This window comes from Peromyscus leucopus, chromosome 23 (assembly GCF_004664715.2).
Source record: "Peromyscus leucopus breed LL Stock chromosome 23, UCI_PerLeu_2.1, whole genome shotgun sequence".
In the NCBI taxonomy this organism is placed as follows: Eukaryota; Metazoa; Chordata; class Mammalia; order Rodentia; family Cricetidae; genus Peromyscus; species Peromyscus leucopus.
In genome coordinates this window covers 1,315,040-1,333,125 of record NC_051082.1, presented here as the reverse complement: position 1 = coordinate 1,333,125, position 18,086 = coordinate 1,315,040, and the positions used below count along the sequence as shown (strand labels likewise).

General features: G+C 44.5%; 1 protein-coding gene across 3 annotated transcripts in view; it reads right to left on the bottom strand.

The window, feature by feature from the left end:
* The window catches only part of Ttc28 (tetratricopeptide repeat domain 28), a 433,645-nt gene that overhangs the window by 278,414 nt on the left and 137,145 nt on the right, over nt 1–18,086 (bottom strand). The window lies entirely within an intron of this gene.

Here is an 18,086-nt window from a genome sequence, read left to right as displayed (position 1 = left end):
ATGGATTCACTGTGATAATAAAAACCCCTCAGAATGTCTCAAGCCAGACTGAGCAAAACGCTGCTCTCCTCTCTCACTGCAGCAGAACTGGTTCTGAAAGAGGACCCCTGACCCTGACTTTCTGCTCTTCCAGGTTTACCAGAAATAAAGCACTTGCCTTTCCCTCTGCACATGACATTGTTGGATTGCTGAAAGTATGTGGTAGAGATGGACTGTGTGGCAAACCAATTCACTACTAAGAGCCACAATGGTTTAAAATCTAAATTCAATGGGTACCTATGGAACACCTAATATATATCAAATATATACTGAATTTGATGCTGGAGACAAAGTAAATTTATGTTTAAATCTAGGGCTGGAGGATGGTTCAGCTGGTAAACTGAGCTTTGCTGTGCAAGAATGAGGACCTGACCCTGAACTCTAGCACACACATAAACAGTGAGGCACAGTGGCATATTTCTGTAATTCCAGGAGTGGGGAGGCAGAGATAGGTCAGTCATGTCTACACAGTGAGTTCAGGCCAGCCAGAGCTACAAGGTGAGACCCTGTCTCAGAAAAAAAAAAAAAAAAAAAAAAAAACCCTAGTCCAATCACTCACCGTGCAGTAAGGCAGAGAGAACAGGGGAAGCCTAGCAAACTTGTGCAGCTTGACAGCCCTTTGTGCCTTTGCACATCCTTCACAGCCCACCGCCCCTTGATAAGGTCCTGCAATGGGTGACAGAGCTCAAGCCCTAACAGACAGAAGAGTGAATTCTAAGTTGAGAGCTGCTACGAATGAGCAGCAAGAGGAGCAACACCCTCAAAGCCGGTGCTGAAACAAGAACCTGTATAAAACTCCAAATCTACTGCATCATGTTACACAGCCAGAGTGCATGTGGGCGAGCAACTCCCTCACAGCAAAAGGGCCGGGCCAAGCATGTGTTCTAGTCACTGGGATATGGGACACTTTGAGAATACTGGATGGGTGCTCATTTGTTACTGCTATTGTGATTCTTTTTTCCTCATCAGTTGTATCACAAAAACTTTATACTACAAAATATGCCACAAACATAAGAAGCTAGGAACACAGATCCAACCGTGGAGTTATAGAATCAGGTGTCCAACCCCTCCTTCCTCCCTCAGGGTAACTGTGACCATCAAATTCATTAACTCAGTGCATTCACAGGAAATCCACTCTGAAAAAGACTCTCTCACAGTGCACAGGGTTTCAGGGCAGGATTCCCAAGAACATCTTATGTACTGGTAAGCCTCAAATGACCTCAGAATCCCACTCTCCTTCAGAGGTTGTAGACTGGGCCTGCACATAGTAAGGCGCGCGCGCGGACAAGCCTGGGTGTCCCTAACAGCCCAGTGCTGGCACTGCTGTGAGAAGACAAGACTCAGTCCAATCTGCCACCCGCCCGCCTGCCTGTCAGAGGAGCAGGTGAGCCTGGTAAGACACACATCTGAGAGGTGGAGAGATAAAACAGAAAGACTGGCCCTAGCTGAACTCAGGAGAAATGGAGATAAGGTGAATACAGAAGAAACGGGAAAGAAAACATGGCAGCAGAAACAGAGCTACAGGCCTAAGAAAGGGAGGAAGGTGAGACTCAGCTGTCACTCACGCACAAGGATGGGCTGACCGGCTGGAAGCAGCTCCAGGGAAAAGCATTACTCACCCCTCCCTATGGCGCCTAAATGCAAACCAGTACACCTGGGCCCCCAATGGCCGATTCACTGGCCCCCAGCATGGATTTCTAAAGGGCCGTTTCAAGGCAATTTCGACTATTCCCCTTTTCACTTTTGGCTCTGACTTTGGAACCACCTCCCAAGTAAGGTTTATACTTGAGGATATTTCCCTCAGCCATTTCCAGTCATCTAAGTACTGATAGTCTTAAGTCATTATTCTAGTACATCAATTCCACAGCCTGCTTCTTACTTCAATTTAGAAATCTCAGGCTGTAGCAGCCAGTTTAGATGTAAGGCGATTGTTAAGATCAACTGGGTTACAGAAGTGAGTGTTTCAGTTATTAGCTGGAGAGACTTGGCAGTGGAGACTGCAAGATCCCCACCCGGCTGCTCCAGGAGACTCCTTCATTCTCTAGTCAACCATCTCCTGTCTGCCTTTGTTTGAAATTTAAATCCCAGCCCGACTGTGCCAGCCTCAGCTCCTTTCTGTGCTCTTTCCAGAACAATCTGTGTATAAGCTGAGAACAGAAGTGAATTTCATCATCAGTGTTTTCATAATCACACAATTTATCTTAAGCACAGTGCAAAGATGAACTTTGATTCTTATTCACTGTAAAGCACTGCACCACTTAACCTTGCCTTACCGGCCCCACAACAAGCTCAAGAGCCATCCTCACCTACATCAAGAGTCTACCAGCTCCCGCTCTCTCTCTCTGCTGACTTTTGTGACAAATGATCACTGTGAACGCCTCACACTCTACCAAAGGGCAGCTCTGCCCTTTGCCCCACATCGCATACAGCTCCAGTGTTAACATTACACTCTATACACTCCTCTACAGTTTCATTTTGAAAGCCCAAATCCTTCACTTTTTCATTTCTGGAAGCCTCCATCTCATTTAATTCCTACAAACTCAAACATCACAGATGGGTCCCAGCTGCCTTTTCTAAATTAGTACCAGTCTGAGCCCATCATCAGCCAAGTTCTACTTCAAGCTCTCCTCCCCATGCCAGGAATGACCTCCCTTCTTTGCTGCCAGTCTGCCAGCTCAGTCCTGTCACTCCCCAAAGCTACCAGGCTCTTTACCTAAGCCCCATTATACATATCATCCCAAACAACCGGGCAGTCTAAAACCAAAAAGCAATGGCAGCCACCTTGCCCTTGGGAAGATGGAAAGGCCCCCTTAGCTCATGCATGCAAAGCTCAGTGCAAAACAGAACTAAGCTAGCAAGTAGTTCATCCTCAGTCACACACACACACACACACACACACACACACACACACACACACACACGCATCCTTCAATTCTGAGGCCATACTAACCAGAATGATTGAAATGTAGGTGAGCTTTATGTTTTAATATGCAAATATCGGCTAAAATATTGAAGGTGGCCCACATGATAAAGACAATGCATGCTAACACTCCATTCACGAATGCATTTCCACCATTACTTCAGTCTTACACAGCCTGAACAACCACACCTTGTGGGGGGATCCAACAAGAAGTTAATTGAAAGTCTTCAATTCTTAGACTCAAACTTTTTTCAAAAGATGTAAATACAGAGGCTGAAGAAATGGATCAGTGATTAAGAGCACTGTTGTTCTTACAAAGGAACTGAACTCAGTTATTCCCAGCACTACACAACAGCTCACAACCATTTGTCACTTCAGTTCCAGAGGATCAACACCCTCTTCTGGACTCTAGGGCACCAGGCACACGTGTGGTACACAGATATACATGCAGGCTAAACAACTATACATATAAAATAAAAATAAACCTTTAAAATGTATAAATACATCTTCATCAAATACGAAATGATACAATTTTTATTTAAATTATGTTTGGCTATTTTATACTTGCTTACATTTGCAGACAAAGAGAATGGAGCAGTAAGAGGAGAAGAATGGGACAAGGAAATACATACGGAGAGAGATAACAAAACATTAGCAGGAAGCAGACCAGTTGGTGAAAATCCAGGTGTACAGGGAAACAAAGAAGACCAAAGGCATGTGAGAGTCAGCAAATCAAGCAGTGGGAGGAAGTGAGAGGGTCACACTGAGGTGGCCCCTTCACACCTTGCTCCTCATTCCATAGCAACAACAGGGTTGATGCTTAAGTGATCAATCGAATCAGATTAACAAATAAGAATAAAACCAAAGCTTTTAGACACACTTAAGAGACATTCAGTGAAGCCAAGCGTATTTGTATTTCTTCACTCACTCACTCACCAGGTGTCTGTTGAAACCCCTGCTGTGGGAAACACTAAGCACAAAAACATGCCCAATCCAAGACACCTGACAACCAAATAAACGCCATCTATCAGGGAAGATGAGCCAGATGTGGTGGTGCACGCTCTTAATCCCAGCACGTGGGAGGCAGAGGCAGAGGCAAGGGGAATCACTGGGAGTTCAAGGCAGCCTGGTTACATAGTAAATTTGATCCAGCCTGTTTGGGGAGCCAATCTTATGGAGGCATTTTCTCAATTGGGGCTCCCTCCTCTCAGGGGGCATAAAATTGGCCAGCACAGCCAGTAAGATGGCTCAGCAGGTAAAGGTGCTTGACACCAGGCCTGAGGATCTGAGTTTGATCCCCAAGACTCACAAAGCAGAAGCAGAGAATCAGTTCCTTCAAGCTGTCCCCTAAGTGCGTGCGCACACATACACACACCACACAAATAAATTATTTCTAAGTGTACCATTAGAATCCAGGCATGGTGAAGAATACCCGTGAACCTAGCACTTGGGATATGGAGGCAGGTTAAGAGTTCAAGATCCTTCTCAGCTGTAGAGTGACTTCAAAGCCCAGCCCTTGTTAACTCACAAGCAAAACAAAAGAAAAACACTAAGTCATTAGAACAGGAGAACACTGGCCTAATCAACTACTTTACTGACCCATTATTGCAAACCTAAGCACCAGCCTGCTGGGAAAGATACATATAATTAACTCACCATTGCTATACTTTAGATATAAGACGTGTCTATGCTTTTCTCGGATAAAAGCCAAGATCTCCTACCGTCAGCTTTTTGCTCAAGTTCACCTGCCCTTAGTCCAAATTTCCAGTCTGACTCCAACGTCAATTACCTTTCAGTGTGTCTCCCACACTGAGTGCACCCATTCAGCTGCTGCAGTGGGAACAGCATACCTAGTCCTACCCTCACACAACCAAAGGAAGCCTGAGATTGGCAGGTTCAGCAGAGTTTCCAGAAGTGGTGCCAGGCAGATGAAGGGGAAAACAACTTCCTGCTGCCTAGTCTGAATGATGTCTTATGCACTGACAGGAGATGGCACATACAAAGCCTAGAAACCCAGCTTGGTAAAGACCTTGTGGTGGCATGTGCAAACAAAGTAAGACCTATTAATACTCTAGTAATCCACCTAATTATCCTGCAGTTTCAGTTCAGTGACTGGCTTCATCACATACTGTCAGTTGGTGAACTTTGATAACGTGTTGGAATTTCTGCTTTCTGCAACTTTTAGAAAGATTTTATTTTTATTATTTTAACTATGTGTAGGTGTGCATGACTGCATACAGCTATGTTCAAGTGAGTACAGTGCCTGGGGAGCTGCATTTAGATGTGTGAGCCATCTGATGTGGCTGTTGGAAACTGAATTCAAGGACTCCGGAGGAGTCCGGAAAGTGTTCTAACCCTGAGTCACCTCTCCAGGCACAGACTTCTGGGATTTTACACCATATGAGTTTTGGAAATTCCTAAAACTTCCCTTTAGACCTGTCTATAATTCTTCCTCATTTTAAAGATCAAACACATAGAACTGGGTAGTGTACCTGATTCAAAGAGACTTAAGTTCAAATCCCAGACCACTGTGTAGTAACACTTACTAACCAATCTGTAGACTGTTTCTCACCTGTAAACCAGCCATTCTGAAACTCTCAGTGTTAACATACTGTTAGGTGACATGACTCCAGGACAGTGCCCAGCATTCAGGAGGCCTGGGGTAACAGTAGTTCAGTTTGCCCATGCCTCTGTTGGGAACATCCAGGAAAATGAGTAAGAATTAGAGAAGTTTTACTTCCAATTTTGCTCTGATACCCAAGGCTCCGTATACCACAGGTCTAACTATTAAGCCAGCAACTAAATAAAACACTTCAGTGGCTTCTACACAACCTCACATTCCCAAAAAGGCAACTTAACCTGCAGGGTCACCATGCTCAAGCTGCAGATGGCACGCTCTGCACCTCTGGCCTGTACATCAATCTTCTCTTGCCAAGTTCATCAGAGAGGACAGAACACTACCCCATACTCTGCTGTTGCAACTGGTGCTGGAACCCCAGACCACATACAAGGAGTGCACTCAGCTTTAGCCACAGACAACTGTACTGTGAATAAAGTTGCCACAAGCCCAAAAATACTGGTGATGCCAAGCTCTGGAATAGACAGGTGGATTCCATTGTGACAGTTCAACTTACTGGTGTCAGCTGTTCCCAGCTCTAGATTCAAAGCTTTGCTGACACTACTACTGTCTGAGACCCTAAAGCAGGGCTTGGGGACGGCTCAACGGGTGAGAGTCCTTAATGTCATCACTGAGGACCTGGGTTCCGTCCCCAGCACTCACAAGGTCGTCCGCAACTCCTGTTACTCTAGTTCCAGAGGATCCAAAGTCTCACGTCTTCAGACTCATACATGCACATAGTACACATACACATACCCCACACACATACACATAAAATACTTTAGTAGTAATAAAAATAAATTAAATAGACCCTAAAACAGATGCCACCTGAGCCAGATGTGTCCACAAAGCCAACAGTGTCCTTTTCCCTCCCCATACCTGAATAGTTCAAGAGAAACATTAAAGCAGGATCCTTGGCTCCCAATATACCGGGTGGTGGGCTAAAGCTACCTCTTGGCTCTACAGAGCACCCTGCCGGCAAAGCCCCCAATTAGTCTGCTCACATGTAACAGGTGGGAGAAGGTTACAAGAAAATGTAGGAGGTGGCGTTAGTGTCCTCTTGTCATCAGAGGTAAACAGCGTTGTGTGGTCCAAAGCAATGGCTCTAATTTCCTCCCAAACACAAGCTCTAGAGCCATTCACTGCCTGGGTCAGAGTTAGTCAAGCTGGAAAGGCAACAGGGACAATAAATTGCGACTTTTTCTGTTAAGAAACATATGTCCCAGGGTTGGGAATTTCGCTCAGTGGTAAAGCGCTCGCCTAGCAAGCACAAGGCCCTGGGTTCAGTCCTCAGCTCTGAAAAAAAAAAGAAAAAAGAAAAAAGAAATATATGTCCCAGATGCTCAGGTAACAAGCTCCTATTTTCATGTGACTGCAGCTTACACCTGGTTTGTGGTACCTTTGCTTGTCAAATGACAAGCTCTGGGAGCAAAAAGCACTCAATCACAAATAAGAAGGTTCCTAGCATTAAGAAGTCAGAGGTTATTACACAGGTTATTTCTTTTTCATGATGCAACACACAAGAAGGAAGTGGGGAGGCGGCAACCATGGACTTCAGCTCTCCACACACAGCGCCTTCCCCGGCACCTGCTCCCTCATACCTGCCTCACAGGGCCTACCTCCAGCTTCTCCCCTCCCTCCAGCCCTCTTACAGTTGTCTCTCCCCCTCCCCACCCCAGATAATCCATGTGACATCTTATCCAAAACATGAACTCTGTCTTACCTACATGGAGTGAGGGAGGGGGAGAGTTGTCACTTTAGGGGGCATGAACCCTGGGGAGATGGGGATGGTTAATAACCATGAAGGATACAGAAGGAGGGCCACAGCAATGACAGGAAACTGGGAGTGACCGACGTCTGATGGAAATGCAACTTGATGAAGATTTTGTTTCCCAGTATCTATTGAAACGTATGGTTTTTCTGTTTGTGTGGCAGGTTAGCATTTAACAGTATGTGTTCTCAAGACTTACTTTAGTAAATAGTTCTCAGCTCTGAACAGCTAATAACGAATTCTGCCTTTGTTTAGAGTCCCCTGAAGAAGGCTTGATTTACTCGGCTTTCATGCTATAAAATTGTTAATTCTCATATGCAGTTCAGCATGAGGGACTTTTTCAAAATGATTTTGACGTCATGTTCTTTAGAGTTGAGAACGAGCATCCCCATATGCCTCACAGCAGATTCTGGCTCCCTTCTTTCGTTTCCCACTCACTGGGGAAGGGTAGTGCGCTTGTGCAACAGTGTTCATACGGAGGTCAGAGGAACATTCAGGAGGCACTTCTCTCCTTCCAGCATCTGCTTCCATGGACAGACCTCAAGTCGTCAGGCTTGGTAGCAAACAGTGTTAGCTGCTGACCCACATCTCTGGCCCCCATGAGTCCTTTCTGGAGACTCTGAAGTGATTACATCAAAGAGATTAAAGTACATGGGACTATGTGAGGACTTCACGTTTGCCATTCACTGGACAGACATCACGGAACAGCAGCAACTCTGGAGCTGGTGCACCAGGAGGGCAGCAGAGAGCACAGGACCACAAGGACACAGACACCCTGGGCTCTGAAAATCTTATGGAGAAGACAGCGACAGTGACCACCAGAAGCTGCGGTCCACCGCACACCGTGTTTGAGCTCAGTCTCCTGGGGTTGAGAGAGGTGCAACGCCTGCTGTTAGCACTGCTGTGGGTACCACCTTCCCAGCCCCCACGGCTGTTCACTAAAATGAAAATGTAAGGGGGAAGGGGATTAACTCTTTAAATCATAATGAAGTTAATAAAGGGACTGAAATATATGCTTCATTTGCTCAGCTAAGCCTCAAACCCTTTGTATCTGATAGTGATAATCCCATGGCAACTAGAAAACACACTTATCTTATTAACGAGACTGGAATTATTTTAATTAGGTATCTCCACATGCACCAACTGTTAGAAATCAGACTGTTTTGAAACAGTTGTTAATGACTTAACACGGCACACGTTCTCCTCAATTTCAGGCTGAAATCTATGTCTGAGACAGATGGGGAAGAGCCTGGCCCTGCTGTGTAGCCGAGAAGCAGCCTTGTGGGCCTGGAGATGCGTTTCCCACTGGGATCTAGCAAAACAATCTAAAAGACAGCCAGAAAGACAATCATAAACTTTCGTAGCATCTGGTACATTGGAAGTCTGAAGCCTTGTCCTAGTAACATCTAATTATGAGAAGAGATACTTTATCTCAGACACAAGGGTCTGAATTTCAATGCCTCACAACACCTAAGGACAATATCACACAAGTTTAGTGAGTTTACACTGTCCAGGAAACCCCCTCCCTCCTAACACAAGAGCCAGGACTGGGTGAAGTTCCATTTTGTGCATCACTGCCTGTTAAAAAGATGGGCTTGTTTCCAGCTTATTATTAATTCATAAAACTGCTTGAAAATTTGAAAGAGCTATTAACAAACTTCCAGGAGGTCGTTGTGTTTTGGCCCTCAGAAGAGCCCGTAGAAATAGTAACCCATGACAGAGAACAAGATGGTGATGCACTTGACTCCTAGCAACTAGATGGGCTCTGCCCTTTCTAGCATATCTTAGAAAATGACTTTTCACCTGCCTATGAAGAAGGGGAAATATATTTATACTTATTGTCTGGCCTAATTAGACAGCAAAGAAGCCAAATTTGCTCCACATCTACCTAACACTTTCCTAGACCTGAGACAAAGACAATTCTAAGGAAAGTAAGAGGGAGGAAAGCCCACATAGGCAGAGATATTAATTTCCAAATCTTTCTTATCTGGCATTTCTCTAACAGCACTCTATAAACAAGTCTTTTCCCAGCATGCCAAACTCCTTAGGCCCCCTATTAGGGAATATGATATACACAGACAGACACAACAGTGCTCTATACGAGGTCTGGGTGTTTGGATAAGATAGTCTTTTGATTCAGGGTAGGGCTGAGATAGGCACAGCTTAACAACCCATTTAACTGCTTCACTGTCTGATTAAATTTTTTAGAGCTGTAGTCATTTTACAGCAAATAAAAATTATGGTTGTAACAAGGCACAGACAGCAGTGTCTTTAGGCATTCCGCAGTGTTGTATCCACTGTGGCTCCCACATACAATGCATGTAGGACTGGAGCACCCCGGTAACAAATTCTTTCTATTTCTCCTAGTTCTCACGTGGACAAACCATTTCCATTGGCACTGAATGAACAGAAGACCACCCTGCAGGTGATAATGCCATGTTTAATACGAAGGAACGGAACTAACCACCACACAGGCAGCATCCTGATAACACCTGAGCTTTGTGGAGATCTCACAGTCACACTGTATCAGTGACCTGCAACAATGACCTTGCAGAGGTCTGGTTCACTGTTAATTACAGAAAATATCTTTGTGACTTCTCAATAACTTGACTGAGATTCTTGGAACTCTCTCATTTTGGTTACATTATGGGAAGGAGTATTAGAAGTGCCTTCATCCTTATTTTTCCATTTTGTGTGCCCAGTTTTGTAGAGTAGACTTAACTAACGGGATGCTGGGAAGCAGACTCTAAAACATCACCATGTAGAAAACACAACTTTTCAGTCTACTTCTCAAGGAGTTGTTCTAGTTTCTCAGGGAGACTGGATGCAGTGTCTTTTAGCTGAGGGGTGGCTACGGGTCAAACTCAGGGTTTTGCCCATGCCAAATGGGCACTGATGAAGTCTGTTCTGCCTGTACACTTCTCATAATGCACGCAATCAGCATACTATTTGAGGGGAAAGTCCGAAGTTTTCATTTTAAAGACTTGATGTTAAGTCAGGGCTTGTCCACATTTGCCCTGTGATGTCCATAGGCTGTGAACACACTGGAGAATAGCCTGTACGGTTGCTGGGCTGGATGAACCCCTTAGTATCATTTCAAACTCTGAAAGATATGGTGAACAAAGAGAGCCACTCCTACATGGAACCAGCAATGTGCTTAACTAGAAGTCACTAAGGATTCAGGGACAGAGGATTCTTCAGCTCAGATCCCACGTTCATTAAACTCTGAGCTGAATCCTTTGAGCTACCGAAGCACAGAGGAATCAGTTTTAAGCTTCCAGCTGCATTTTATGAATCTTATTCTTGCTTCTTGACTGCCTTACAATGTAACATAGTATCTGTCTTCAGAATGTGGGTATTTTACTCTACCTTTGTCTGCTGTGAAAAATTGATGATCAGGAGAAGAAAAATAACAGTTGTTAAATTACATAGTTACAAACTGAAGACAAGGTCACTCTCAGAATCATCTTCTACTAGCGCTTCTATCATTGAAGAGCTGGAAGAAATACATCCTTCAGAACCCAAGAAACTCAAGAAGAGCTTTGTAAGATGTTTCCCTCCTGAAAGAATGCATTAGAAAGCAATACTCCTACAACAAATACATGAGGACCACAGGCTTTCCAAAAAGGAAATTAAATTGGGATTAAATGATACCTGGAAGAAAGTTCCTGATCACAGCAACAGCTGTAATGTAAGTCTGATGGCCTGCACTTATTAGTGATTGCCATGACGGCAAAGACACGAAAACGGCAGATTAAAGATAAACCTCCAGTTCTCCCAGGTGTGTAGCACATGCTTGTAATGCCGAGTGGTGAAGCAGAAGGGATCACAAGGTTAAGATCAATTTGTGCTACATAACAAGACCCTGCTGTGGTGGTATTGTGTTCCCCAAAATATTGTGTACTCTAATAAATTTATCTGGGGTCAGAGAACAGACAGCCACTAGATACAAAGGCTAGAAAATGGTGGCACTCACACCTTTAATCCTAGCATTCCAGAGATAGAAATCCCTCTGGATCTCTGTGAGTTCAAGGCCACATTGGAAATAGCCAAGCATGGTGACACACGCCTTTAATCCCAGAAAGCCAGCCTTTAATCCCAGGGAGTGGTGGTAGCAAAAAGATATATAAGGCGTGAGGACCAGAAACTAGAGGGTTTGGGCTGGTTAAGCATTCAGGCTTTTGAGCAGTAATTCAGCTGAGACCCATTCCGGATGAGGACTCAGAGGCCTCCAGTCTGAGGAAACAAGACCAGCTGAGGATCCGGCAAGGTGAGATAGCTGTGGCTTGTTCTGTCTCTCTGATCTACCAGCATGAACCCCAATAACTGGCCTCGGGTTTGATTTTATTAATAAGAACTTTTAAGATTCATGCTACACCCTGCCTCAGAAAAGCACTAACACACACACACACACACACACACACACACACACACACACACACACACCATACCACACCACCACCACCACCACAAGCCACAATCTCAAATCACTACACATTTAGTATATAAGCTATACAAATGTACTGCCTGAATCATTAAAATAAATAAATAAATAACCAAAACCAATCATTTTTGCTGCCAGTTAGAGACCAAGCTAACAGCATCATAACAGGCAGATTTCAGGACCCTGACCTCCCAAAGTTCTGGGCTAACGCTCCCTAAGACGAAGACCTTATATAAGTATTATTTCAAAATAATCAAGCAGGATGGCAAGTCACCAATCCACCCCTATTCTACTCTGAGAGGGGAGCTGTAACCATATAAGTTCTCCACATAAAATCACAAAAAGACCTTCAAATGTCTCAAGATTTCTCAATGAAGACATATGGAAGCTGTGCCAAGTGGGGCCAGAGTCTCGGTGCGGCCGCGGTTAACACTTTTCCCCGTGGGGGGGTCTCTGGTCACTATGTAGGCCTCCCACCCTCCCCGTGCTCTTCCCCAGACCATCCTCTACCACTGGGGTGGAGGATCATGGTTTTCTGACAAGTTTGGAAAATGTTGGATGCTTTGTGGCTCCTATAGCCCAGAACTCCTTATCCTGACACACAGACCTTCACTGGTGTTCTTCCCTACCTCAGGTATACCAGATGTTTGCCAGGTCTGTGCTAAGATAGGCTCTCTTCTCCCTTTCCTTCTTCCAAGTTCACCCCTCCTGTAGATGCAGCTCTGTTTTCAAAGTCTGTTCCTCCATTATTATTCTGTTCATTTCACAGCATGTACTGGGTTTTTCTCCAATTTTTCTTTCTGCATTTGGGGCTGGTGATGCAAGTGAGCTGCAAACTGGTAAGACTGTAAAACAGCAGTGAGAAGACTTCCCCACATTAAACCCTTGATATAAACCGTTGCCTATGAGCTTCTTAAAAAATGATGGCACGTGCTGCAAGACGTGGCTCTGTGAGGCCAAATGGCAGCTCTGTGGGGCTCAGGAAGAACCTGCCCCCTAGGCTCAGGCCTTAAACCCAGAGTGTCCTTAGTCACCTGAGGGTTATGGCAGAACAATAGGAACTGGGTTTTATCTTCATGAAGCTGAAATACTTCAATGAACCTACTTAACCAATACCACAAGCAGCCTGGAAGGTAGTAGCCACAGGGATTAAAAAAAGAGAATCAAGTTTATTACATGAAAACTTACTTTAAAATTATAATGCAGAAAGAATATATTTCATTTCAAATAACCTATCTCAAGATAACTAAAGATAGCAAATCTGTATTTTCAAAAGATTTAAAGAGAGAATTCAGAGAAAAGTGAGGAGCGAGCTGGCCCCCACCACTGCTGTCAGCTGTGGTCCATGTCACTAGACGGAGACAGCATTAAAAAGATTCCTTGCTTTGGACTGTTCTGAAGCTCAGTATAACGACAGACAAATGAGACTCAACTAAGAGAGGTGGGGACTTGGGCTATCTTTATGCTCTTGGCGGATGTTATAAACAATGGGAGTAGAAGGAACTACTGACTAATTCAAACTCAAACATTCCCTCTTTAATTCACTTAAACCTAGACACATGTCAAAACTCACTTGAGCTTAAACACTCTTCCTATTGTCACCTGTTTCAGTCAATCACCAATATGTCACATCATCATCTGATGGCATGTGCTTTCTGCATAACTAAAAGGAGCCTAATTTCTCTCCCAAGTAAAATGAGGACACAGGAGAGCAAGGGCATGCTCCAGCTTCCTCACATTGGTTGGATTCACAGCAGGAAATGACCTTTTGGAAGCAAACACCCTGCACAGATGCAGCTCTGGTCTCTCGAGAGCAGCAGTAAATCCGCAGCCGTCAGCCTGTAACCAGGGAATGGCCACAGGAAGGAATATTGGAAACATCTGGGAGCTAACTCCACCCCTCGAAGACAATAATGCAAGGGGAGTTGGGAAGATGAATGAGTTATCTAAGCCAGGAGATGTTTCTGTCAGAGTTCAGGACAGGGAATCACAGCAGAGTGGCCTGCGTAGGGAAAGCATTCTAAGTGGAGACAGACAACCTCTGCAGAGGAATGTGTCTCAGGGATGAAGAGCAGCACAGACCATCAGGAGGAGCAGAAGAAACACGCACCTCAAGGACCAAGGATGCTCATCCAAACATTCTGCTAATTTTTCATTAAATTTGATCTAAATAGTTCACTTTCCAATTTTGAAGAGAAACATCAAAAATGTCTTCCTTAACTCTACAAGTACTCCAATTCAGACAGCTATATCAAAACTTTAAAGCCAGCATCCACATCTGAGAGCAGTAAGAGGCCGTGGGGTGGGGGACAGAATGTAGGTGGTAAAAAGGGGAGATGGGAAATAAGGGAGTAGGAAGCACTGAGTGGGTGGGGGTGCGAGGACAGGATAAAGGAGGGAACACAGAGAGCAATGACTGACCTTTTAAAAATCATGGAACCTGTTACTATAGAAGCTTCCTAAATATACACACCTGTACATATACATATACATGTATGTGTACGTATACATGTATACATATACATACACAGAGCTTAATGGACTTACCCTATAGCCAGAAACAATGACCCCCTTAGATACCACAGGCTACCAAACAAAAAGCCCAAGACCAGGAATAGTTTGCCTCTTTTGGAGTTCTTGTCAGTGGGTCCCACAGACCTCCTAACATTACAAGATACTGACACTGCTCGCTCTTGGCTATCCTCCAGAACTTGATGATAAACCCTACTGTCAAAGACATCACATACATGAGTCATAAAACATGGAGAAAGCAAGCTGGTACCAACCCTGGAAACTTCATCCCTACCAGCTACCTTTTCTACTGCTGGATGGTTCTATGCACGGTACCAGAGGGAAAAGTCAGCTACGGATGCTGTCAGGTTCAACAGCAGCTGGCCTGGCAAGATACGCTCACTAGTACAATCGTGACACAACGTTATGGAGCAACCGACCCCTTTCCACGGAACAGAACCCATGCCCGACGCTGTTACTGGTGTTGAGAACCCTTGGCTACAGAGATCACAGGCCCTTGGAGAGAATCTGCAACTACTCTTCTGCTAAATGGCACAGTATTAAAAGGACTCTTAGTCATTTATGGTTAATCCTGTGGAACAGCACATCTCTCAACCCTCATTAGAGAAGCTTCTTTGTGCAGTAGCTGGCAATTACTACCAAGTCCCACACTGCTCAACACACAGGAACACAACACTGCAGGGTGATGAGCTCTCAAGTGGACATCAGTATCACACCCCTCCTCCCAAGCCTCGAGGATCATCAAAGGAAGAGAGGGCAGTTGTACATACGAACTCATGAGGTTGTGAAAGACCCATCCAAGGTGAAGCCAGACAAAATGCCAGAATGGATGGAGGAAGTGGGATCAAGAAGCCCAATCCTTAGCTGAGGAGCGACTGGAAAGGAATGGCTGCTGGGGAGCAGAGGAGCTGGTTTCCTCCAGGGATTAAAGACACAGCAGCTACCCAGGCTGAGGAGACGCTCTGTGCCATGTGCAGACGGGCAGCACTGCATGCACTGGTGGGTTTGGAAAGCAGACCAACTTGTGTTGGGAAGAAAAAACAGTGGGGAGGATAGGGGAGCGACTGCAGGGGAGGGAATGTCAGCTTAATCAAAATATAGTATATGTGTATGTATGAAGTTTTCAAACAATAAAAAGGACAGGAGAAAAAGAAATGCCTTCCTTTACAGTAAATGGAAAAGCCAAGTGTGGTGGGTGGTACGTGCATTTAAATCCAAACACTCCGGAGACTAAGGCAGGCAAATCTCTGTGAGTTAGAGGCCAGTCTGGTCTACATGGCAAGTTCCATGCCAGTCAGAGCTACATAATGAGACCTGTCTTAATAAAATAAAATAAATGGAATAGTAAGTAATAATTAATACAGGGTTTATAGCCTTAAAAACCAGGTAATCAGTTTAGACAAAACTGATCAATTAACTCAATATTTTAGTTGCATAATTTGTTTTATTAAGTCATAACTAATGGCTTAAAACTATATTCTGGTAAAAATATGTGAGATAAGGGCTCAGAATCTAATTCACAAACTTAATTAAAGTTAGGCAGCCTAATATGAACACTGTCAGAAGGACTTAGGAACACAGGAAAAGATGGGGGTGTGTCAAAGGAGGTCTTGGAGCACATGCTATGATTAGTAATGGTCTTAGTTTAATTATCATAATCCAGTTGGTCCAAAGGTTGTGGGTTATTGTTAAGCTGTTTAATTATCATAATCCTTAGATGACAGAAAAATAATAGTAAGATAATACCAAATAAATGAAATGCCCCAAAATAAATGAAGAAAATGTTAAAGAAAAGTGGAGGGGCTAGAGAGAAAGGTGCTTTCTCGGCAGGGAAAGGAACTTGCCGCCAAGCCTTGGAACCTGAGTTCAGTCCCAGGGACCCACTTGGTTGATGGACAGAGCTGCTCTCTGACTGCAACATGTGTGAGATGGCAAGCCCATGCACATAATAACCAAATGTAACCGAAAAGCTTAAAGCAAAAGCAGCAAAGACTCCCCCTGGAGGCACATGGGTAAGCAACTGCAATATTTATCAAAACAACTGATGACACTGGTTTAGAGAGAAATATTTTGTCACAGTACTAAATGGAAACCAAAGATATTTTCAACATGATTGTATCCTCAAATAATATTTGATAATTAAAAATTAAATACAGATGTATTTATAGTGCACCATAGCCACCAAAGGTAAGTATTCCACTGGAATCTCCAGCTCGGCCTCATTCCTCCCTCTCCAAGCCCCACCCTCTCAGAAAGACCGCCAAAAGTCTAGTTCCACATTCCTGGCAGTGCAGAAGGCTCCTCCCCTGAGGCTGCCAGGTCCCCACCCAAAGCATTATAATTGGGCTCACAAACCCAGATTGTGGAGTACACATCATAGCCCCTGCCTACAGGGTATTTAAGACCCCTCCTTTAGATTGGTCATGTGACTTTTTCCCCCACCCCCTGGGGTGTGTGTGTGGTTAGAGGGTCACCTGGGAGTGCTTTGCCCCAATAAAACTAGTCTTTTACTTTTTAATTCAGCTTGATCTGGCTTACTGCATTGGCAGAGAAGTCTATTATCAGGGTACAGAAAACCTATCAGTAAGTGATTCAAAACTGTTTCATGTAAAGAATATATTGCTTTACAATTTCCTGAATGTGTATTGCCCCTTGAGATCCTCACCGTACACCACTGGGGCAGGCAGGGCTCCTTCTGTGATTTCGTGGATTAGATGAGAAGGCTGAGACATCTCCTGAGCAATAGTATGGCTTAGACAGGAGCTGCCCCATGGGACCTGAGAAAGCTGTTTTCTTCTCCAACTTCTCCAACTGAACAAAATCCTCACAACGATGCAACTTCTTAAAAGAGCAAGATTAATTTTACAAATTAAAAAAAAAAAAGTAAATGTCGCCGGGCAGTGGTAGCATACGCCTTTAACCCCAGCACTCGGGAGGCAGAGACAGGCAGATCTCTGTGAGTTCGAGGCCAGCCTGGTCTACAGAGAGAGTTCCAGGACAGCCAGGGAAACACAGAAAAACCCTGTCTCAAACAAAATAAAACAAAACAAACAAACAAAAAAACTATTTTGTTTTTCTCTTCATGAAAGTACACTGAGAACTTTAAAACACACACACACACCACAGTTAGGAGAAATCCAACAACCTCACATCCCCGCCTCTAGTTCCACAGCTTCCGTGTATGGGGCTCAGTGGCAAGCTTGTACCTAGAGAACGAAAGGCATGGACTGACTTCTCCCTTTATCCTCATCAGCTTCCCCCAGGAAAACAGTTTCCTGTTGAACTCTAGCAGTCAGAAGGAGGGGCTTCTGTGTCGGTCTGGAACTATGAAAATGACTTGACTATCATGTGGTGAGTGTATTGCAGAGCAGTCCTTGCTTTCACCCCAAAAGGCTTCTACTCCTCTGGTGACAATCAGAGGAAGAATTGCCATGCTGTGACTCGGGACACGTCTCCCAGCAATACTCTTTCCTGATGCCATCATTCAAGTGACCTCCTCCACCAGAGCCTGTGCAATTTCATCATCTGGAACTTTAGATAGCCTCTACTAACCTTGGCAGGGATCTTAGGAAAGCATGTCACAAATGCTGAAGCAAGTGGGTTGATGAGACTGTGATGGGCTCTGTAGAGGGAGCTGGACATTTAAACCAAACAGGAAGACAGCGGCGAAAGGAAAGACTCAAACTCCAGTGATGAAAACTTCATAACCTCCACTCAACCGGCAGACACTCCCTGGGACCTCTATGTATAAATTCATACGAAC